This window comes from Erythrolamprus reginae, chromosome 4, assembly GCF_031021105.1.
Source record: "Erythrolamprus reginae isolate rEryReg1 chromosome 4, rEryReg1.hap1, whole genome shotgun sequence".
Classification (NCBI taxonomy): Eukaryota; Metazoa; Chordata; class Lepidosauria; order Squamata; family Dipsadidae; genus Erythrolamprus; species Erythrolamprus reginae.
Window position 1 is genome coordinate 100,739,004 of NC_091953.1, and position 25,289 is coordinate 100,764,292.

Consider the following 25,289-nt stretch of genomic DNA (forward strand, 5'->3'; position numbering starts at 1 on the left):
GGAATTTCAGACCCTCCGCCGGTTGGATTTCATTAGCAGGCTCGATAGCAAGTTCTTCCTCCCTTTAGAAAGCCCCGCAGCCTCCTCCGCCCGGCGAGGCCGCCAGCGAGGACCCGCAAAGCCGCCGCCGCCGCAGCGAGGCCAAGCCGCCCGCTCCCACGGCACGGGCTCCCAACACAGCGCCGCTCAGCCCGCCCTCGGCGATGCCTCCGCGGATCTGCAAACCCAGCCGAGCGATGCCTCTGGTCTGGGCGAAGGCAGTGGGCAGTCCCCGCCGCAGCAGTCCCCGCGGGCACCGCGCGCCAAGGGCCGGCCAGGCCGCCGGCCAACAAAGGGGCTCCCTCGCCTCCCTCGGGCAGGTTTACAAAGGCAGCGCGGCAACTTGGAGCCCGGCACGCCCCGCAGCCCTCGCCTCGCCCGCCCCCCGCCTGGCCGGCGCTCCGGCTACCCCCGGCTGAGGAAGAACCGAGTAGCCCCCGCCCTCCCCCGCCTGGCTCCCTTCAGCCCCCCGGGGCCAAGCGGGCGGGGGGCGGGCGGGACTTCGCCTGTCTCCGCCGCCAGCATCGCCCCTCCGGCGGGCCGGCCTCCCCCGCCCGCCTCTGCTGCAGCCGCCGCCGCCTCCCCGACTGGCACAAAAGGGCCCCGCCCGCCCCGCCCCGAACCTTACCTTGCGAGTTTTTGGCTGCGGGGGGAGAAGTAGGATTTTCCTAACTCCCTCCCCCTGCAGCCAAAAACTCAAAGCCTGTATCCTGCCGCCCGGTTTACCCAGGACACGAGCGGCGAAGTGACTTGGAGGAATGGAAAGTCCAAACCGCCCGGTTTCAGTGGGGTTTCCCCGTTGCCCAGGGATTCCTTCGCCCGAACGGAGGTGGCTGTGGTGTGTTCAGGAATCCCTGGGCAACGGGGAAACCCCACTGAAACCGGGCGGGTTAAGCCTCCTTCGGCGACTGCGGAACTGCTTGCTGTCAACTTTGCACTGGGCAAAGAACTCTTCACCTCCCGCCAGGCACGGACGAAAGGCGTGGAAGTCTATTGTAGCAGCTGCTACAGCGGAGACATTTGGGGGGGGGGGGGGAGGCAGGAGGCAGGAGATCCGGCCCTTCACTTGCCCTCCCAGCAAAAGGCAAAGCCGCGCAGCTCCCCAGCCGCCAAAGGAGGCTTAACCCCACCCCTCTGTCCCACTCATCGCCCGTGGTCGGCATAACCTCCTCCTGCCTATCCCCGCTTTTCTGCCGGCCACGGGCGATGGGTGGGACAGAGGGGTGGGGTTAAGCCTCCTTTGGCGGCTGGGGAGCTGCGCGGCTTTGCCTTTTGCTGGGAGGGCAAGTGAAGGGCCAGATCTCCTGCCTCCTGCCTCCCCCCCAAAATGTCTCCGCTGTAGCAGCTGCTACAATAGACTTCCACGCCTTTCGTCCGTGCCTGGCGGGAGGTGAAGAGTTCTTTGCCCAGTGCAAAGTTGACAGCAAGCAGTTCCGCAGTCGCCGAAGGAGGCTTAACCCGCCCGGTTTCAGTGGGGTTTCCCCGTTGCCCAGGGATTCTTTCGCCCGAACGGAGGTGGCTGTGGTGTGTTCAGGAATCCCTGGGCAACGGGGAAACCCCACTGAAACCGGGCGGGTTAAGCCTCCTTCGGCGACTGCGGAACTGCTTGCTGTCAACTTTGCACTGGGCAAAGAACTCTTCACCTCCCGCCAGGCACGGACGAAAGGCGTGGAAGTCTATTGTAGCAGCTGCTACAGCGGAGACATTGGGGGGGGGAGGCAGGAGGCAGGAGATCTGGCCCTTCACTTGCCCTCCCAGCAAAAGGCAAAGCCGCGCAGCTCCCCAGCCGCCAAAGGAGGCTTTACCCCACCCCTCTGTCCCACTCATCGCCCGTGGTCGGCATAACCTCCTCCTGCCTATCCCCGCTTTTCTGCCGGCCACGGGCGATGGGTGGGACAGAGGGGTGGGGTTAAGCCTCCTTTGGCGGCTGGGGAGCTGCGCGGCTTTGCCTTTTGCTGGGAGGGCAAGTGAAGGGCCAGATCTCCTGCCTCCTGCCTCCCCCCCAAAATGTCTCCGCTGTAGCAGCTGCTACAATAGACTTCCACGCCTTTCGTCCGTGCCTGGCGGGAGGTGAAGAGTTCTTTGCCCAGTGCAAAGTTGACAGCAAGCAGTTCCGCAGTCGCCGAAGGAGGCTTAACCCGCCCGGTTTCAGTGGGGTTTCCCCGTTGCCCAGGGATTCCTTCGCCCGAACGGAGGTGGCTGTGGTGTGTTCAGGAATCCCTGGGCAACGGGGAAACCCCACTGAAACCGGGCGGGTTAAGCCTCCTTCGGCGACTGCGGAACTGCTTGCTGTCAACTTTGCACTGGGCAAAGAACTCTTCACCTCCCGCCAGGCACGGACGAAAGGCGTGGAAGTCTATTGTAGCAGCTGCTACAGCGGAGACATTGGGGGGGGGGAGGCAGGAGGCAGGAGATCTGGCCCTTCACTTGCCCTCCCAGCAAAAGGCAAAGCCGCGCAGCTCCCCAGCCGCCAAAGGAGGCTTTACCCCACCCCTCTGTCCCACTCATCGCCCGTGGTCGGCATAACCTCCTCCTGCCTATCCCCGCTTTTCTGCCGGCCACGGGCGATGGGTGGGACAGAGGGGTGGGGTTAAGCCTCCTTTGGCGGCTGGGGAGCTGCGCGGCTTTGCCTTTTGCTGGGAGGGCAAGTGAAGGGCCAGATCTCCTGCCTCCTGCCTCCCCCCCAAAATGTCTCCGCTGTAGCAGCTGCTACAATAGACTTCCACGCCTTTCGTCCGTGCCTGGCGGGAGGTGAAGAGTTCTTTGCCCAGTGCAAAGTTGACAGCAAGCAGTTCCGCAGTCGCCGAAGGAGGCTTAACCCGCCCGGTTTCAGTGGGGTTTCCCCGTTGCCCAGGGATTCCTTCGCCCGAACGGAGGTGGCTGTGGTGTGTTCAGGAATCCCTGGGCAACGGGGAAACCCCACTGAAACTGCAGAGCCGAAGGGTGGCCTTTTTGTCTGGGAGGGAAGATGACGCGCGGGCGGCACAGGGGGGGGGGAGGCAAAGCTCTGCGGCTCCAGCCACTTTCAGCCAAGCCTCCCCGGCCACGCAGCCAGGGAAGCCGAGCCGGGCGTGGCGGCGGCGGCGCTGCTGCTCCGGTCGCCCGATCGTCTCCTGCCTCCCGCGCCGATGTTCCACGCCCGGCTCGGCTTCCCTGGCTGCTTGGCGGGGGGGGGGAGGCTTGGCCGAAAGGGGCTGTACCCGCAGAGCTTTGCCTCCCACCCCTCGCCCCTGTGCTGCCGGCGCGTCATCTTCCCTCCCAGATTCCCCCGGCAAAGTGACGTGGAGGAATGGAAAGCTGAAACCGGGCGGTTTGAGTTTCCCATTCCTTCAAGTCACTTCGCCGCTGCTCTCCTGGCTAAACTGTGTGGCAGGAGACAGGCTTTGAGTTTTTGGCTGGGGGGGAGAAGTAGAACCTTCCTAACTCCCCCCCCCCACCAGCCAGAAGGAGCGGCGAAGTGACGTGGAGGAATGGAAAGCTGAAACTGGGCGGTTTGAGTTTCCCATTCCTCCAAGTCACTTTGCCGCTCCTCTCCTGGCTAAACCGGCGGCAGGAGACAGGGTTGGGGGGGGGTACTGGGAAGCCCCCCAGGCCGACTGCCACCTTTTCAAACAGCCGCGCCCTTCCCAGCTGAGTCCTGAAGCCAAGCGCCAAAGGCGAACTTCTGCGCTTGGCTTCAGGACTCAGCTGGGAAGCGGCACGGGTGTTTTAAAAGGTCTCCCCCGGCATGGGGGGCTTCCTAGCACCCCCCCAAACCCGGGTTGGGGGTTCGGGGGGTGCTAGGAAGCCCCCCATGCCGGCGGGAAGACCCAGGGAAGGTTCCTTTGGCCGCCTAGCAGCTGATCTGCCCGGCGGTAATGCAAACTCCACCATCTACGCATGCGTGCAGATGGTGGTGTTACTTCCGGGTAGAAAACTCGCGATATAGCGTTTCGCGAAACTCGAGATCGCGAAACTCGAGGGATCACTGTATATACTACCGTAATTGTGTTTCAGTTGTCTGTGAATAACCAGGAAAATATTGGGTGATTGTAGTTCATGGCTTGAATATTTTTTTTAAGTCAGGTTTTAATGTAACTACTAAGAAGGCAGTACATTCCACAATGGACATCATTCGGAGTAAAGAATTGCATTGCTAATATTTTAAAGCTTTAAGCATATACCGGTAAATGGTTTGACCACAACTGGATTGTAGTAGAATCTTTCAGTCAATGCCTCACAAAAACAAACCCAAATGATCAGGATGCTAGAAAACACTCCAAAGGTATTAAAATGTTTGAAACTTTTTCATTTCAAGAAAGAGCGAGAAAGAGAAACATGACAAGAGATTATAAATTTATGCAAGGTGGGGCAGGAGAATGTTTCCTGTTATTTGGTAGGTTAAGAAAAACCCATGAGTTATGCTGGAATATGAAAATTCAAGACAATAGAAAGTGAAATGTTATGGCACTGGTACCATAAAATGTAGAAATCAATGACAGCTAATGTGGATTGCTTTAAAAAGCCTCCTTTCCTATTAATATTCAGAAAGATGTTTGAAGCACCCATCTTCCAAAGAACTTGCAAGAATAATAAATGTAATGCTGTGGTTGAGTCAGCCTGTAGTTTATTATATGGTGTTTTTTTTACTGTAGTGTTTTTTTGTGATTAATTTGTTTTTTAAATTATTTTGCTTCTAATGAGTTAACTATTGTACTGCAGTAGGATGCAAGCCATATAACCGTGTGTAAGTATACAATCTGAATAAGTGAATAAAAATAAACAAAAATGAAATTAGATAAATTCCTGGAGGAAATAGCTATTATTTATAATGGTGTACATGACTTCTAATACCAAAGGCAATACTGTAGATGCATTCATACCATTTGTAGGCTTCCCATAAAAATCAAATTACCAAGTGGGAATAGTGTGGTAATCCAGAAGATTTTATGTTATCAACTTTGTTTAAATAAATCTGATTATCCTTTTCTGTTTCTTACAACCTAGCCTGCCTTTGATTGGCCTGGTTAAAATATAGTCAGTTATGTCTGTTTCTTATCTGATTTTTTTAAGGTGGCTTATTCCAGGAAGTATTGATCTTAGTGGCTTCAGCAAGAGATTTATTATATCTCCTGTCATCAATGGAATGCATAAATTAAATGTTCATGATCAGATGACTAGCTAATGACTCTAACCTTTGGACAGTGTTACAGAGCTAAAAAGGCCTTCCAATGGAATTGGTAGACACAACCTGAAATTCCCTTGTTCCAAAGATACAGATTATTATCCAAACATATTAATCACCTCCAAAAAATATCTATTTGATCAAAATATTTAAAGTACCATTTTTTGTATGCCCACTCTAAATCTCAATGTACGCATATGCATTTAACAAAGTGATGCTCTTTGTGTACCACGCCGTATGTGTATGAATTGGATGTGTATCTTTTGTAAGCTTCTAATGCAAGCATTGAACACAAAATGAAAAGTCTTTGGCAACTATTCCCTGGAGAGGAAGCACAGAAATAAATTATTAAAAATCTGTCCAATGCTTTAGGCTGATTTTTGCTTTCATTATTTCAGTGCCCAGAGGATGTTTTTTTTTTTAAAAAAAAAGAAAGGTACAGTATATGGACTAGATCTCATTAGATATTAAATCAGATTCATTTGGGTATCTATGGAGCCAAATAAATTTTACTATATTATTCTTAATTCAGATGTGGGGCAACAAAAATACATTTTAAATATGATTTATTTTTATATTTACAGTTAAAATATGTTTTCTCCCAAGAACTTCATGTTTTAGGAAAGTGTTAATGAGACTGAAGCTATATTTCAAAACAAAATGTTATTTCACAACATAATTAAATACATAATATAATTGTGTTCATCCTGCCCTGCTGTTAAATTTAACTGTATCACAATTCTTATTTTTGTTAATTTTTTCCGTGAAAAAGTAATGCAAATATTGTTATCATATGTAGCAAATACTGTAAAAAAATGGCTTAGCCCATACCCAATTTGAAAATTGAATGCATTGGATTCCATTTATGTCAATAGATGTTCCTCGTACGTAAAAAATTACTGTAAATGTTCCACCAAATCGTTTTTCCATCCTTCTGACAGGATGGTCTATCCTTTTGTATAAAACATAAACCTAAATGTGTTCCACCCTCTATACAAATAATTACATCCAATTGCATGCGTACAATGATCCTACAATGTTAGTATTTTTCTAAAATTAAAAAAAAAACTTAATGTATTATGTTTTGCCATAAAGTCTTCTGGATTTATGCTAAGACAAAGATTAGATATGGGCTTGGAAAATCAAAGCTTTCACTATTACTTCACATTTATGGAAGACTGTTCATATATTTATGTCTGATCCAACTTCCTAAGGATTCACAGATGCATCATGCACAGTAAGAACACTAAAGGCATGCAATTAAACTGCTTTATAAATGGTTGTAAGAGCAATAACCATTTACCATTTACACTTATCCCTGGTAAAGGCATTTATTTGTTTCATCAAATAAATACCAAAGCTGTACAACATATCACCATCTAGGCAGTTGGCACTAATCTAAACATTCTTGAAAATCTAGAGTGACACTTCAAAATAATTCACATGAGCACAAACAGGCAGGAAACAATTGTGGATAGAATGTATGCTTTTGCCAAAACCCTATAGACTGAATATTGTATTTACCTTCCCTAAAACGAACCATAGAATTTGCCAATTGGAGTGGATTCCATAAATCATTATTCCATCCAATCTAATCCTCCTATATCTTATATTATTTTATCAAGATTGTTTGTCCCATTTTTCTAAGTTAACTTAAAAAAAAAAATCCCTGAGTTACACTTAAATCATCTTTGTATACTGCAAGCACTGGAAGCATACAGTAATAGCTAAAAAGCATGTAATGTCTAGAATGAGAATTTAGAAATACTACATCTAGCTCCATTATTGTCCCTAATAAATTATTATTATTATTATTATTATTATTATTATTATTATTATTTATTAGATTTGTATGCTGCCCCTCTCCGAAGACTCAGAGCAGCTCAGAAATGATCTTCTATAATAAGATGACTCAAAAACTGTAAATTCAACAAATGATTACTCAGAAAACCCCTCAAAACACTTTATAAGAAAATCCTTTATCCTACCTGAAATAGTTTTTCATATAAATGTTTTTAGCAATTTTAACCTAATGATTTTTGTCCTGTTCCTTATAGTGATAAAAATCTTCTTAAACAATCACATAACCACATAGTCTTTACTTACTATTTCTATTTTTGCACAATGGTTGGATGATTCTACAAGCTTGAAGTCACCAGAGTGTGGGTCCTGCCTTTTTGAGATCAATTAGACTGCTTTTAGAGTAAAACCAACAATGTGATGTCCTTAGATATTTCCCCCTTTTTTTGTATAATAAACATTTGTGATTCTTGTTTTGAAGCAATAAAACCTTATCATGTGACTCTTTTCTAAATAATTTCCTGTTTTTACTAAATTATTACTATTGTCATTTTTTGAACTGGGTCAAATAAAACTGGGAGGGAGCAGGAAGGACTAATACCAACTTATGAAAATATTTCCTTATTACTGGGAATGGTTTATTTGAATGTACACCTTTTTACTGTGCATCTGAAATTCTTGAATATCTAATCTAGTAAGAAAGTAGAAGGTGCAGAGCACACTTTTCACCATTAATGGTGCTTTTTTATTCACTGTATTTATCTGTTCATTTATTCACTGAACCATTAGTGTATGTGTTACAATATGTCATTTTGTCTCATTTTTCCCATTACTATTCTTCAAGGCACATCATAGGATCACCAATTGATCAATAAATAATCCATTTCCAGTTAAAAGAAGGCTCCAAAAAGAATTATGAACAGCAAAAATACAAAGCAAACAATTTAGCCCTAATCCTGTTTTTAACCATTACACTGTAGCTGCAAAGCAAATAAAAATAGATAACAAAGCCTTTACAGGGGGGGGGGGGGGGGGGAGATGAAGAACCAAGCACCCCAAAAGACCTAGTCTTGTGTTGTAATTTGCATGATAGAGACAGAAAGGACACAATAGTGGACCAGGAAATTTAGTTTCTATATTAGATTCAAAAACATTAAAATATCCATGCTTCATTGTGACAGAATCACCATGATCACTCTGAAATGGGAGGGAAGGGGAATCACTGCCTCTATTTTCCTGAAGTTTCAGATTGGTTAAGAATGAAATAAAGTGACAATAGTTCTCTTCAAAGCAATAAATTTAATGTAGGTCCAGGAGTTTCCCATCACTTTGATTGCATAACTTCTCAGCAGATAAAAGAAAAATTGGAGAACAACAACAATAATAGTGTGTGAGGTTGAATTTCGCACTTTTTAAGAAAGTGATCTTTTGAAATTCTCCATATCCATTTTCATAGTTAGAAAAAAGATTGGAAGAAAAGATGGGAGCGAAATAAGAAAGCAGCCAGATGCAGATGCAATATGTTATGAAGCAAGGTATGATGAAAGAACATAAAAAGCGCTTAGATTAGAAGCATTCTTTTTAAAAAATAAAAAATATATACTTTTCTTACAATTAACACAGATTTTCTTCACTCGGAATACTCCATGTTTGGTATACCAAGTGGAAGAATTCTGCCTGTTTTAATAAACAGCAAAGCAATGAATCAAATTTTCTCAATTTGCTTATTTTAGTATTTTAGACAAAAAGTAGATGATATCACAATCCCATAAATTATCAGAGGAATCCCCTTTTGTATTTTTCAAAAATTATGTTTTTAATTTCCTGTTAGCAAGATTCTTAGGTACACAGACTTATTTAATTACAGCTAAATAAGTCTATAGGTGAAAAAAAAAGTTAATAATTTTCACATAAATCAATCCTATGTTGTCTTCCAACCTAACGTTTTGGTTTCTTCCGTACCTACAGGTATATATTTACTGTTATTTTAGAACATTCATCAGAAGCCTAGAATTACTTTTTAGCTCCACTAAGCATTCAAGAGCTTTGAAAAGAACTCATCTGGGGAGAAAATAAATCCATAAATGTTGGCACTTTGTTATTTCCTAAAAAGTTATGCATGCACAACATATGACAAGAGTACGACATATGTACGGACATATTTGAACTGACATGATAGACAATAGTAGTTGCAGCCTGTCATGTCATCCATCTGCATATTAAACAGTCCCCAAGTACACATTGACACAGAAGACCTTAATAGCTTGGAAGCCGTAACAATATATTGAGTTAATAATTGGCATGTTAAAGAGCATCTCCCACTCTCTATCAGTCTTTTAGCTAATTTGCTTATCTATTGCCTTGTCTATCTAACTATGGATAATTTAGGTAACTTAGAATTGTTGGTTTCCCTTTCATCATTTGGAAAGTGCAGTTTCTGTTTTCATGAAATATTTCTTTGCAAATCAAATCCACAAAGATTTTTTTTTCAAGTTTGGATCTAACCTAAGCTACCTGTACTATATCATTTCTAGTTAATAGCAGATTTGAGATTTATAAGTTCACCACTTTCCTCATAGTTGGCCTAATCTAAGGCCTCCTGAAATCTGTAAGAAATATTGTTCAGAAAAAGTTGACATGTGACAGTGGCTATATAGATGGAGAAATATTATCAAACTCCCAACTCAACTATGAACTTTTTGGTTGCATTATGAAATCCATTATTAATGAAAAAAACTTAACCTAAATTATTAATTATTATTACATAGGATACAGTTAAGCATTGTTATCTTTATCATCATTATTCATATTTAAATTTTTGCATTTCTGTCCAAAGAGTGTTCAAAAGATTAAAAACAAGAACTAGACTGTTTTAAATAAATTTTAAATACATACAAAATAACTAGCATAATTTTAAAAGTAAAATATATTAAATACATAGTCCCCCATTTTGCGAATAAAACTATATAGTACAGTACAGAAATTCACAAATACACTATAGTATATAATCATTTTTCATAATATTTTCCATATACATTTTCAAGTTTATAGTTATTTTTTCTCAATTAAAAATAAGAACTCCGGTCCCCATATATATCGTTTACAATGTTGAGCAAAGTTATATGCCTTCCTCGCATGCTGGTTTTCCTGATGTGTACATTTTTATGCAAATAAATATTGCATTAAATAAAAACCCTGTTAAACATATAGGTGTAAATAATCAAAAGTAAAATCATCTACCTCACACCCCTCCCCAAAAAAGAAAAGTTTCATCTTTCTCTGTCTCTTTTTCCCTTGTCAAAAGTTTCCTCCTTTAACTTCCATAAAAGTTTCCCCCTTTACCTTCCATAATGTAATTTCATATATTTTGGCTCAATTATGTTTATCTCATAACATCTATGCCGAATCTTATTATTCGGCTCTTCTACTTTACTCCATTACATTACAGGGTGGAGGGTTGGGGGGGGCAGGTATTTTGGCACTGCACATGTGCACGCCCATGAAACACACCCGTGAGGCATGGGAGAAAACAAACTGGCAGCGAGGTAAGTTAGAACCCACCCCTATGTACACATACTATGCAGATAAATAAGTTGTTTTACAATGGTCAAGTAGCACAGGAGCAAGAGATTGTCTAGCTTCAGAACTCGAAACTCATTGTAGTTCTTGGTCACATGTTTAGAAACATAGAAACATAGAAGACTGACAGCAGAAAAAGACCTCATGGTCCATCTAGTCTGCCCTTATACTATTTCCTGTATTTTATCTTAGGATGGATATATGTTTATCCCAGGCATGTTTAAATTCAGTTACTGTGGATTTACCAACCACGTCTGCTGGAAATTTGTTCCAAGGATCTACTACTCTTTCAGTAAAATAATATTTTCTCACGTTGCTTTTGATCTTTCCCCCAACTAACTTCAGATTGTGTCCCCTTGTTCTTGTGTTCATTTTCCTATTAAAAACACTTCCCTCCTGGACCTTATTTAACCCTTTAACATATTTAAATGTTTCAATCATGTCCCCCCTTTTCCTTCTGTCCTCCAGACTATACAGATTGAGTTCATTAAGTCTTTCCTGATACGTTTTATGCTTAAGACCTTCCATCATTCTTGTAGCCCATCTTTGGACCCGTTCAATTTTGTCAATATCTTTTTGTAGGTGAGATCTCCAGAACTGAACACAGTATTCCAAATGTGGTTTAAAATTGTCTTCCAGGAATTCAGCATTTTATGCTAATGCACAAGGATGGGGAAACATGGAATATGAAGTTGGAACGCACACAATAGGGACATATTTTGGCAACTACGTCTTCTTTGCAGAAATCTAAAATTATAATTAATTTAAGAAAAAAATATTTAATGTTGAACATCTATACACATTGTTAGGAAGGATGTATGCATCCAATATTGAGATGTGATACTCAAAATCTGGTAATGAGCGCATTGAAAATCCTGTGGACAAATTCACACAGGAATATATTTTGTTCTGGACAATTAATTTAAAACTTTTGTAAACTTTTAAAAATATATGCAAATAGTAGGAAGTCAACAAAGTAGTTATTGTATGCCTTCATAACATAAAATGTTATAGTACAAAGGAAGATGGACACCTATTATTTATCAGTTATGCAATTATCTAAATAAGTTTCCTCTTTCTATACTTGAACAGTAATTTACCAAAAATAATTCCATTTGAATTATGTATTAGGTATTTAGAATAGCTGCATCATGTTATATGCCTAATTTACCTATTTTCAAGTAAGTGAAATTATTTAGATATTGATAATGTAACCATATAACATTGCATGTATATGTAAAATTAATTTTGAATGTCTTTGTGGGATTAGTTGTTCTTTCTCCTATAGTAAAAACATTTATTTTTTAAGAATTCAGCTTTTCATACTAAACAGGATGATTGTAAAGCTCTTTATCCCATGACAAAACAAAGCCACCTAAAATATCATCGGTGGCTATTATACTGATAAGTCTGAGCAGGCTATTGAAGGGCAGAAATTATATCTCTCCTCCCTAGCAACCTCATTTAAGTCTTAAAGAGGCTCAGATGTTACTATTCTAAATGTTACTACTTCCTAAGATGTTTACTTGGCCTTTGCCAAATAGAAATTAGTATGAAAACAGTGAGAAAGAAAGCTCAGTAAAGTACTGATATATTTTAAACACACACATTGGGGTTTGCGGGAAGGGAATGTATATTAAAAAAATCATTTTTGTATAGACTGAACTTCATTATCTGTTTGAGGCTACCTAGATTATCCGCTAAATATACCAATCAAAGGATGAAACGTATTCTTAAAACAAAAGTTGAAGGTCCTTCATTCTCTAAATAAGGGGTGTCAAACCCAAGGCCCTGGGGTTGGATCCGGCCTGTGAGTTTCTTAGATCTGGCCCGCAGGGCTGCCCTGGAAACAGTGATGTACTGGTCCATAGTGCCTCTGCCACCAAAAACGGAACTTGGGAGGGCCACATACACACCTCCCCAGCTCTATTTTCATTGGCAGAGGGTTGCAGGAAGCCATCAAAGCCAAAAACAGAACTCAGGAGCCCATTTGCTTTGGCAGAGTACTCAAACCACCACAGGTGTCCCCAGCACAAGTGACATCAAGCTGGTCATTCCCACTCTAGCCATGCCCAGTCCAGTCCCCCAAGGTCAAACAACACTCATGCCTTTTGCACTTTAAATAACCAGGGGCTTTAAGTCAGATGCAAAGTAAAGCCTCAAAGGATGGGGAAGGGGATCTGTTTTCAAAATAAAGAGAGTTTGGTTCAATAAATGGGGAAATAAGCATCATTCTGGAGATAAGACATTAGGCAACTTGTGACCAAGCATTTGCCAAAATACCTCTGTAGAAAGGGCTGAAAATTCTGACTACACTTTCTGAATAGACTATACAAGTTTGATGGATCAGTACCCTGATTTTGGCTTTTTAAAAATGAATAGAACTGCTAGAGAGAAGGAAGACTGGGGCCTAGACTGGGGCTTAGCATTAGATCCTCTCCCAGCTAAAAAATCTTTCTTTCTCACAAAGCTCTTGTTCTTATGGGAACATAAAAATGACCTTAACAGGTTTAAAATACCCAGGAAAAATACCACCTCCACTGTTTTGCTTATATCACATGTCATTTCTCCCACTTGAATTTTTTTTTTAAAAAAAAGTTCAAATATTAATCAGTCATTAACGAAATTCCTACCAAATAAATTAAAGGCAGACTATATTTAATGACATTTTTACTGATGTTCTTGCGATTGCCTATGGAAATCATCAAGTTAACCTCTCTAGCCTTTAATGTGGTAACCGATTTAGGAAATGCAATGACAAAAAGCAGAAATATCAACAAAATATTAAACAGTTTCTAAAAATAAGGTGATTATTTCAAAGCAAACAATTTTTGTTAATCATTCTATCCAAATGTTATACATATTGCTTTCAACATGCTTTCAGTTTATTCAGGGGCATTAAACATTTTCAAAGTATAGTGTCTGATTTCATGCAAAGCCATACTTTGCAACATATTTTAGTTTCACAAAATATTGTTATGGGCAAGTACTGTAAAAACTTGTACATATTTTGCATACTAGCTTTGAATCCACAGAAGAGCTATAAGCATTAATAATTGCAATAGCCTTAACTGAAAATACAGTACCTACTAGAAAATCAAAGAAAATACACGGTGGGTAATTTTAAAGAATGTCATTTAATTTTTCTTATTATAGGAAGCTAATATATTCTATTTACTACCACTGTTTTTTGAAAGGTAAGAGCTCATTTTGTACACATATATCCATCCATGCACCATTCATATTCCAACTGTCCATTTTGTACTAATAATCATAGTGATTGGACATCTACTGCTTCAGTGAATGAAAATGGCGTTACAGTCAAAAACTTACATTTTTAACTAGGTTAATAAGGGCCAGGAGACAGTTTCAACAGCAGGTTATTTGCCTTCAATAAATTGATTCCTTCTTCCTTTACACACTCTGTGCATTCGGCAAGTGTAATTGAAGCAGACCGGGCTGGCTGACATCTGTTTTGTTACAAAATATGCATCTGCCAAGTAGCTGGACAGCAATAGCCATTTGGTATTCACCGAAAGTACTCGCAGAACAATAATGACAATAATTGCTTGTGATTCTTATGTTTACAACATTGCCAAAGAACCATTAGGACTTTATTTATAGATAATGCTTATTAATCACATGAATTTGAATTTTCGAATGTATTAGATTAATATTCTTTTGTAGACTCGCTCTGAACTAATAATGTGATAAGCACAGGAAAACTTATTTGAAAAAAAATTAATGTACAATTTATAACCTGCAGGCGGTACATGACGGGTACAGGTTACGTCTCAAAATGGTGTTTCAGATCTTCTACATAAGTTGCTTGTGTCTCTGAAAAAGGGTTAAAGTAGTAAAGAACAGCCAGACTGCTGCCAGCACACAACATGGATTATGTCAGGTAACTCTGCTGTTATTTAAGTCACAATAGGTTCCAATTTATTTTCAAGTTAATCATTTTTTAAAATCTAGATGATCTAAATTCTAGACATCTAAAGGTTCATCTTCTACCACAGTGTTTCCCAACCTTGACAACTTGAAGATATCTGAACTTCAACTCCCAGAATTCCCCAGCCAGCATTTGCTGGCTGGGGAATTCTGGGAGTTGAAGTCCAGATATCTTCAAGTTGTCAAGGTTGGGAAACACTGTTCTACCATATTGCCTATTCACCTATCAAGATCAACAATGGATGCTTCATGTCTCGCTATTATTGGGAGCAGTATTTCCAGTGAAGGGCTACGAAAAATTTTATTACCACACTGTGGACATGGCTTATGCAGGACAACCCTGCATTTTCTTTCAACATCTTTCCATGCAAATTGGGTGCTCTGGGGTGGAGCTCCATTTTCGCTACCCCACTGTGCCCCCCCACCCAGGTCCAGGCAGTAGCCCACCCCTGAGCACTTCAAATGATAATAAACATCCAACTTTTCTTTTTAGCCATGCTATGGTTATCCTTCTGGATTTCAAACCTTTTAAATGGTATGAGGAAGCCCACTCTTTTGTACTCTGAGCATTATTTAGAGATACACTTCTTGTGAGAGGTGCAGTTTACTCTCCCCTAGAAAATCTGTGTGTTTTCTTTGTTCTGGATTTTTATCTGGAGCACCTTTTTCCTACATTGTGCCTTTTTATTTTGATCTATTTGTCTTTGCTTCATTTATGCATAATGTACATCACATATTATTTCTTAGTTTTCCACCCATGTTGCCTTGAGTAGATACATATAGCAAAAGAATATCCAGTATGTCTAATTTACATTCTGTTGATTTCCATGGTTTAATGTCTGAAACTATAAACTATAAACCTTGACTTGCCTTCTCTTTTCAGGTTGCATACTTGGAAAGCCTTAACTGGAAAAGATACAGAAACCTACTGGCATGCTACCTATCAAAATAAATATGTACTTGTCATATTTGAAGTTTGCTATTTATATACCAATTGGAGTGCTCTTGAAAAAACATCAGTTCAGGTACTATTCTTACCTTCATATTTGTACATATATTTTTCTAGATCACACTGATACATGTATTTTTAAAGTATAAAATTTAAAGTGTCTCTTAATACTGTAGTCACCAACTGATGGTCAGGGACCACTGGTGGTTCGTGATAACTTTTTGGTGTACTTTATAAATATTCTTTGCTTTTATATTGTACTAAATCAGAGATCCTCAAACTTTGGTCCCTGGGACAGACAGAAAATGCAATGTGTTGCTGCAGAGAGTCACCTCTTTTTGTGTAGGTTGGAGGGCAGAAATTCCAATTTGCAGTCTGCTTCGGCCTCCTGGTGCAGAGCTTTGGGCAAAGGCTGAAGGGAAGTGCTGCTGATGGCAAAGAACGGAGAGCGGGATTGTTCCAATTGGACAGGATCATGTCCTAGAACTGGCTGACCATCTCAGCCCATTGAGCCTACAGATGATGGTACCTGATCTTGCACTCCCTCAGGTCTTCCCTCTATTTGGAAAGCCTATGTTCGTAGTCCTCAGTGCTTCTGCTGAGTCTCCTTCTCAGCCAGATTCAATTTAAACTGAGCCTGCTGTTTTACTCTTACTTGTAGTGGCTGCTTAGCTCCAATAATTCTCTCCTATTGGGGCCCTAAGGAACCCGGGCAGGTGAGCAGTTGGGGGGGAGGTGAATAGAGGCTGGAGAGGCACCCCTTGACTTGAGTGATATTGAATTGGCCACACCCAACCAGTCACATGACCACCTAGCCACACCCAGCCAGCCAGTCATTAGGCAGATCATATTAGTGGTCCACGGGATTTAAAATTATGAATTTAGTGGTCCCTGAAGCCCAAAAGGTTGTCTTAATACATAGAAACAGAAATAATATTTAATACATAGAAATAACTTTGTTACCTGGGACTTATTCACATCTTAATTTTATAAACTAAAATTAACATAATATTCAGTATGAAAGAAATGATTGCTCTGTTCAGTGGGAATTTTTTGCCAGACACATCTATGCTTGGGAGAATTAACTCACTGTGTCTTTCTTCAACATAAATATACCTAGATTCATTCTCTGAAAACAGCAGACAGATTAGTATATTTGTAATTATTATACTAAATATATTTTGTTATTATTTTAAGAACAACTTGATATTTCTAGATTTTTCATATCTAATCATAGTATCATGTTTTATTTTAAATATCATCTCTTAAGAATTCTGAAGAAACAAAAAACAAAAAAGCATTCAATAATAATGGCTTTTAGGTTTTTGAGGTTTAAATTCTAAACATCATCATCACATGTTAGCAAAGTAGTTTTCCATATGCACAATATTAAATTTAAAAATGCAATCCAGTTTTGGGTTAAGTCAGGATTCCTCAACCTTGATTTATCTTCTGTAAAATGGGCATAATGTGGTTTTCTTTCACAAGTGTAGGCTTTGTTAAAAAGAAATAAATAATAGCTAAAAGGTGCTGAATGTAAAAAATCTAATTGCTAACAATGCAGATTGAGGGAAAAGGAATAAATAGGAATAATGTAAACTGCATGATGTATTGGCAGATTAAATTTAATTCAAACTTTAACAGGGTGAGATACAGAGAGGAAGCTCTACGACCGAAGCTGCTGAAAAACATTTGATGAGAAAATCTGCATTTAAACAAAAAAAAAAATATATATATATATATAGTATCATTTTAAAAGAAACTGCTTTTCGAGTATAAGATAACGAAATAACAATTTTAAAATTTATTTTTGACAGACTTTTTTTCATCTTATTTAGTGATATATAGTAACAGAATTATTTAGCAAAAATAATTCAGATTAAAGAATCCTTCTAGATCAAATTTATTTTGTCTACACTGAGAAATTCATTAGTGATATTCCACCTGGATAATCAGTCATTTTTCTCTGTTTTAATTTTTTTTTCAGAATAAAATGAATATTTTCACTCCTTTTTTAACTGCATGACGTTTTCATTATTAATAATATATTAATGATCATATTATTAATATGATCCACAGCAAATTTTACTTATAGCCTAATAGATTTATTTAAAAGTTTATTAGTTAAACAAAACTCACTTTCAAGAAAAACAGTTCTTTGCATACTTGCATGAAAACAAGCACTACTTAAAGGGACTAAGATATTGATGCAATCATAATTTTAGGAGATAAAGCTAATTAAGACAACAATTCTATACCAATTTAGTTGGGTGTAAATCTTACTAAAGTGAAGTGGAGTGCATTGTAATATTTTTTAGACTTATGATGCTTCTAGTTAACAAAGTTTAGTTCCTATTATCAGTATATTAAAACAATGTAATTTTCATAAACTCCAACCATCTGTAGCATACTGTATCACAAATAATACAAAATGCAAAACTATTTTCACAAAAAAGTGGAACATCTATTTAAAAATAATAATTAGGGCAGAACTTATAGATCCATGTAGTTCAGGGATATCCAACCTTGGCGACTTTAAGATCTGTGGACTTCAACTCCCAGAATTCCGCAGCTGACCATGCAGCCATAAAGTTGCCAAGGTTGGACACCTCTGATCTAGTGAAACATAATATTTACCACAGTGTGTAGCAATAGGAATTTCTAGGTAGAACATAATGGCAAGTTTTATGTGTTGTTTGTTTCTTTACATAGCGATATAGCGCATTTAGACATGATATCTCCCTGACATTGCGTCTTGTGCCTTTAAAGGTTAATTTATCTGTATCAACTGATACCCACTTACAAAACTATTGCCTATCGCACATGGTATGACAAACAGTTATTAAAGAAAAAAATATATCAACCCCATTGGGGAAACAGAAGACCATAGGTTTGCCCCAAAGTATTGCTGATTTCACCATTGTCATGGAAACATCATTTTCCCCTCACAATAATAAAAAGTAAATATAAGCCACTGTTGTTTTGTCTTGTACACAAACAAAAAAAGAATAAAGATATCTAGAATACAAAACTTAGAATTGCACAAAAACAATGTGAAAAACATGTTTATTTTCATACCTTGCTGCTAAGGACAAGCAGGCTTTATAGTTCAGCCAATGTTAGATTTGTTTATTTTATATGTAAGTGGCTTAACAAAATTCTATTCATTTTAATCATAGTTATGTAGAATAGGATTTTTTATTTTTTTAAAGTTTTGTTTGTTACATGTTCTTTTGTGGCTTATTTTATCAAAGTCAGCTAAATTTTTTAAATGAAATTAAACTTGTAACAAATGTAGATTTATTGCTGACAACACAAGATTTAACCTTGTGATTAAGACACATGCTGAGTATTTGATAGGGTGGCCTTAACTTCATTCATTATTTATATCCATGTATATTTTAATTTTGATTATTGGCCTAACCAAAATGGTACTGCTAAACACATTTTATGGACATCCAGGTATAATTGCATAAAACATCTATTTTTGTAGCTGCTTTAGTGTCTTATAACACTGTCTTATTGAGGAACTCCACTGAGATAATTAACAGTGCAAATCCTCTGTGCTATTTCAGAAGTAAATCCTATTGAGTAAATAGGCAATGGGACTTTTAAAAGAGATGCGTCAGGCCGCAGCCTAAAATATACTTCCAATTAAATATTTTCTCGAACCAAAACAAAAGTTTAAACTAGCTATTTTAGCATTGTACTATAACTTAAAGTATGTAATATTAAGTTACAAAAGTCACATTTTAGCCTGCTTATTTTTTGAAAATGTTAAACTGCACTGATGCAATATACAAAGTAATATGCGCATATGAAATTTCTGTGATAGTTTACTATTAATAAAAGGATTCCAGAAACATTGTTTCTGTTAAGCTTGTATTTTTCAATATAATCTTTGATTGCATATATAATCTCTCTATCTAACCTCAAATCCCAGATGGGTTAAGAAAATAATTTTTTAAAAAATAAAACAGAATAGTATATTATAATCAGAAATACAAATCACAGTTAAAGCATATACCAAATTTAATCTGAATGTTCTTTTCTTTAAAAATATTAAGCTTTAAAGCTTCAAGGAGGGTGTTCCATAGAGTTGATCCATAAGGACAAAATATATCCAGCGGTTATCTAGTCTAGTGCTTTGTCACCACAGCGGTCAGTCAGACACCTATGGGAATCCACAAGCAGGGCATGACATGAGGGTGTCAGCACAGTGCCCTCACTAATTACCAGTGCAGATTTATGGATCTTCAAAAAATTATCTGGATCCTCAAGAAGCATATAAGCAAGAAAGGAGTCCTACGTGATACAGTCTCCAAAACCACTATGGATTAAAATCAGTACCTTCAAATGCATCTGAAACTTGATGTGTACCTGTACATCTGTTTTGGAAACTAGCACCAAAAAGAATTCATCTCAGATAAATAATTCCTAATTTAGTACCTTATACTTTGAGCTCTGTGAAAAGAAGATGAAATCCAAGTTATTGATAATATGCTTTTTTTTCAAGCTGACATTTTTCCAATTCTTTTCTAAGCAAGCACTATTTTTAGCTGTCAGACAAATTCTTGTACATTTCAGTGATATCAAATGGCTTCATTTAATTATATTTATATTTTTTCAGAATCTAATTTGTTAATATATTATTTTTAAATTAATGGATTGAATTATTTATTTATTCCTTAGTGGCATTTTTCTCATATAGATCACGTATAATGCTACAGGTTTAAAAACTTTTTAGAAGTTAAGAACATAAAAAATCAAATTCATTATTAAAATCAAAATATTATTGTCTGTAAGATGTAAAAGTGATAGTTGTTTTATCTCCCATAATATATAGATATCTATTCATTGTACAGTATATACATGTGGATGCATGATATTGCAAGCTTCTTGGTTTTTGTTATAGTTCAGTTCCACATTTCTATTTCATAAACTTTGCGTGAATATTCTTCAATGAGATAAATAAGAGTTTGCTTATACTATACATGCATACTATACGTGAGATTTTGTATGGATGAATAAATGTAATTGTATGGATGCATTAATAAGTCTGCAATAATAGGCAAGAAAATATTTTACTAATGTGAAAAGAAACTTTCTAATACTCTAATCTACAACTTTCTGAAGTCAAATCTCATCCAAATTAATAGATTTAAATTAGTTTAAATACACTTAACTCTTTTACAGCATTGTGAATCAAATTATTATAGTTTGATACAAACACCCAGAAGAATTCATTCAAACCTCAAAAGGTTTTAAAGAAGCACATTTTCCATGCATTCTATTTGGTTTCCATATAAAAATAAGCTGCATACCTTGGTAAACTTTCGTGCTTCACATTTACATTTTCTTTAGATAAGCAAGTACCAGTAATATAATTATATGAAATGGGATTGGTTTATAAATAAACAAATTATATACGCATGTAAGTGTATTTCTGAGCATATTCATTAAAAAAACAAGATTTAAAACATGGGATGTTTATTTTTAAATAAATATGTTTATAGTACTGTATAACAGTTTTGGATTGCCACTGGTACAAAATAAACTCCTAATCATATTACACTGAAGATTTTTGTTATAGCATCGAACCAAAAGTTTTTCCTATGACTGAAAAAGTTATTATGCTGCTTTGAGTTGCCAAATTCAGAGGAAACTGGCCATCCTGATCTAATAAATTCATACAGAATTAGATTAAAACCTACTTTCCTAGGGCCAAAGAAGGACAACAAAGTGCTAAATGAAATATGATCAAAGGCCCCAATGCTGTTTCTCCATCCCACCGAAAGCAACGGCAATATTCTGATCACTATCATGCATTTGATCCTTTTATTATTTGTGAGGATATACTAAATTCATTATAAATATTTTAAACCACAACTCTATTTTAATTTTGTTGTTTAAAACATTATTTTAAAAAAACACAAAAGATTTCACTTGTGTATAGATTATTGTATTTGATTGCTCAGAATAAAAAGAATCTATTTTATTCAGGCCATATACTAATGATCAACTATTTTGTACCCAAGATACTAATATTAATTTATATACCATATTATTCATATACAACGAACATTTATTTCCTATTTATATATTTGTGCATATGAGATGATAATATTTGTTATTTTCTAAAAGCGGAAGAACTGCAAAAGAAGCATTTAGCCTGATAAATAGATATCCAAAATTATTCTATTAAAAATAAGCAATAAACAACATCTATTAATTTTCAGTGAACTTAAGCACATTTAATTGTGTGCTGAAATAAAAAACAGTATTTCATATTCTCTTAAATATGTTTAGCTTTCAGAAATTTGGATCGTTTAAAAACCATTGTGATATTAATACCTTATTTTGTTAAAAGCAGTAAAAGCGTATTTCAAATCCAAGTGATGGGTTCAAATTGTGAAGGTAATATTCTACCTCTACTTTAAAATTATGCAAAAGGTTGGATTCTATTATTGGAATCAAAATCAAATATTTATACCTAATGAAATAGTAATTATTGTGAAAAATGAAGTTCAGATTAATTTTATTTTTTTAAAAATAGCATTTACACTTCCCATATTTTAATAACTTTCACATATCAAAGCTTCATATTTCAAAAGAATATTTTCCCTTATTGATACAACTGTTCTGTCCATTTCATATCACTATGGTTCAAACAAATGGAATTGTATTTAATTTAGGCTAAAATCTTGCACAATGTAGGTTGACATCCCATTTTATATTGCTATATGTTTTATTTTTCCTACCTAAAGTAAGTAATTTTTAGGATGTTATACATATTTAGCTGCAGAAAAGGAAATTGGATATATACATTTCAAAAACACTTTATTTAATTTAGCAGCTCAATGTGATTAATTTATTCATTTTATTATAAATGCTAACTATTATTCTAATTTGTAGTCTAGTAAATAAATAAATTGCGTGTTGCATTTATTGATGAATTTTTCCTCCCATAATAACTATAAAATCGTAGCACAGAATAGAAGAAAAATGGGTTAAGATCTTTCATACATAATTTGGACAATATAATTGTTCTTCATGCCTGAAGGTAAGCAACATCGACATATATGATAAATAGATTAAGAGATATGAAACATATTATCAAATACATTGTTGCAAACAGATAATTATAAAAGAAAAATGTGTCTGAAAATATTGAAAACATGGCAAGTCAAGGGAAAAAAAGGTCCACTAACTTGGTGATAATAGCATACCGTTATTCACAAACCTAAAAATTTAAAGCAGCCAAAACATATATATGTATATATATATATATGCAGATATTGAATATCATTTCAATTGAACCATAGAAAATTTACATACATATGCCTGCTATGTATAATCTCAACAAATTACAACACCCTTGACAAGAGTTCAATAAACATGGCATTTTTATTTAGATCTACTTGGCCAGCCTACAAACTTCTTACCTATCAAACTGAAACCAGTCAGAAATAACCACCACCACCACAACCACAGCTGTAGCTATACCAACCCCCCAAATAACATCTTCCTTCCCCCCCCCCTTTTTTTTTAACAGTCACTACATTTTCACCCAGACAGAATATTATTATTCATCAGGTGAAGGGGGGTTGTTGAGGGTTTTTTGTTTTTTTTTAACTTACTACGGAGTGAAGAAGGGTTTTCTTCCGCAACCATACCAACCTTTCTAAGGGGCTCCTGGGTTAAACTGTTCAGCCCTGTCAAGAAGGAGACAAGTGAAGAAGCAAGTTTTTTTGGAGGGGGTTATCCCCCTTCTGGTATTTTTGGTCCTCGCGGCAAGGAAGAGGGGGTGCGGGTAAAGGCGGACGGAAAGAAGAACGGAAATAAAAGAGAGCGCAATCAGACCGAGGCACCCGGTTTTAGTCAAGGAAGCGCAGAGGGGGACGCAGCATTAAAAAACGCGGCGCTCCGTCACCTCAGCCGCCGCACATCAAATGCATCGCCACAGAGCAGCGGGCGCGCGCGCCGCTTCCCCCCTTCCCCCTCCTCTGCGCGCACCTCTCCGCTAAGCAGGAGCCGAGATCAATAGGAAAACTAACGATCCTGTCAGCCCCCTCGGTTTTACTACTGGCCAAGGCTTCGAGGTCTGAGGTTTCCCTCGGGTCTGGGTGTCCGAGGTGGGTGAAAGCCATACCAGCCGACAGTCCAGGCAGCAGCGGCAGCTAGGTCTCTCGGAGCGGGGTTGTGGGAGGCGAGGCGGGGCAAGCGCGAAACGGGTTACCCGTCTCGGCGGCGTCAGCTACCCACCCGAGGCTGTCCTTTTTCGTTACCGAAGGCGGGAAAAGACGGGACGGCGCGCGGGCGCGCGAGAATTGTATGCGAGACTCATTAATGCAGCCTCTCCCTCCCTCCTTCCCTCCCGCCTTCCTTCCTCCTCCTCCGTTGCGCCCCCCCCCCCCCCCGCCTTCTCCTCAGAGCCGTTTCCCCATCTGGAAATGAAGACTCCCCTGTCCACCATTCCCCCACACACACACAAACTGGAAGCGAGGAGCCGGCTGACCAGCCTTTGCCCCCCGCCCCCCGCCCGATAAACCCGCGCAGGCGGCAAGAGAGGCCGGTGAAAGGCGGCAGCGCGGGCACGCGCGCGGCGGACGCCGAATTGAACTCTGAAGCAGTCTCCTAAACGGTAGACGGCTTGATTTCGGTCAATGGATCGCGCCGGTTGCGGGCGGGCGGCGCACGCTGCGGCAATTGCGCAGGCGAGTCGGGGAACTCCTTTCCCGCGCTTTCCGGCGCTTTAAAGGAGAGGCAACCTGTCAGCCCGCGGCGCCTTCCCGTCGAGCCGCCTCGTCCGCCTGACTGCTGCGAGGCGGATCTCACCTGCCTGCGTTCTTCCCTCCACCCATTTCCCACACACACACATTCACACACCGCTTCTTTGGCTTAAAGTCCTCCCGCTATGGTCAAACGGACGGCCGCAATGCGTGAAAGGCGCGTCCGGTGCTCTCGTTTGCTTTCCGACGTCCCGAAGAGGCAGAGCAGTTTTTCCCGGAGAAGGAAATATATTCGAGGGCGACGAAAATATATAGTCTGAACTACCTCATCCCCTCCCCGCTCTCCCATTTCCAGCTTTGGAAAGTTCCTAGGATCGTGGCGCCTCGTTTCTTTCTAGTCGTTCACTTGTCTTTTCCTCTAGGGTTCGCAGAGGACTAGCCTCTTGAGTCGGATTTGGCACTTTCACACCCAACGCAAAGAGGCCTGCTTTCTCAGCTACTGTATTTAGTATTTGTGTGTGTGTGTGTGTGTGTGTGTGTGTGTGTGTGTGTGTGTGTGTGTGTGTTTTTCAAAACGCAAAGCTGAAGAGGCTTTTCCTTTTCTACAGTCGACGTTGAGGCTGGTTTATTTCCAAGGGGAAACCCGTTACTTCTTCAGAGCGCTTGTGATTCCAGGCCACCTTTATAAACCAATGGCTCAGAAACGAGGGTTTGTTTGGAACTCTTAGCTTTGGCTGGATTACCACTGGGAGAGGGCAAGAATGGGAGGCGCCTTGCCAGGTATCGCATCAATCTGGTTTCTGAACAAGGTGCAAAGTTCCGCACAAGCGGCTGCTTTGGAAGGGGGACGCAGATGATCTTTAAAAGATTTCCCGGCCTTCTATAATAAAATGCAAGGGGAGCCGATTATTTCTAAGCGTTCGACTTGTCGCCGATCCAATTTTATCTGGATTTAGTCTAATTTGTGCTGCACGGCCCTGGGGAAATAATGCCTTGATTAATGTAATCCTGGGTTGGGATCCTCCACAAAGGCCTTTCTCCCAGGAGAAGCTCCCTGTTTGTCAAACAAACATTT

At 39.3% G+C, this 25,289-nt stretch overlaps 1 long non-coding RNA gene across 3 annotated transcripts in view; it reads right to left on the minus strand.

The window, feature by feature from the left end:
- LOC139166884 (uncharacterized) overlaps positions 1 to 25,289 on the minus strand; it is an 83,262-nt gene that overhangs the window by 49,123 nt on the left and 8,850 nt on the right. The window contains exon 1 of one of the 3 annotated variants that reach the window (XR_011559053.1): positions 23,635 to 23,719. The exons of the other annotated variants lie outside the window; for them this stretch is intronic. This is a non-coding gene — a long non-coding RNA (uncharacterized lncRNA). Of the gene's footprint in view, positions 1 to 23,634; positions 23,720 to 25,289 lie in introns of those variants that run through there. 3 annotated transcript variants of the gene reach the window in all.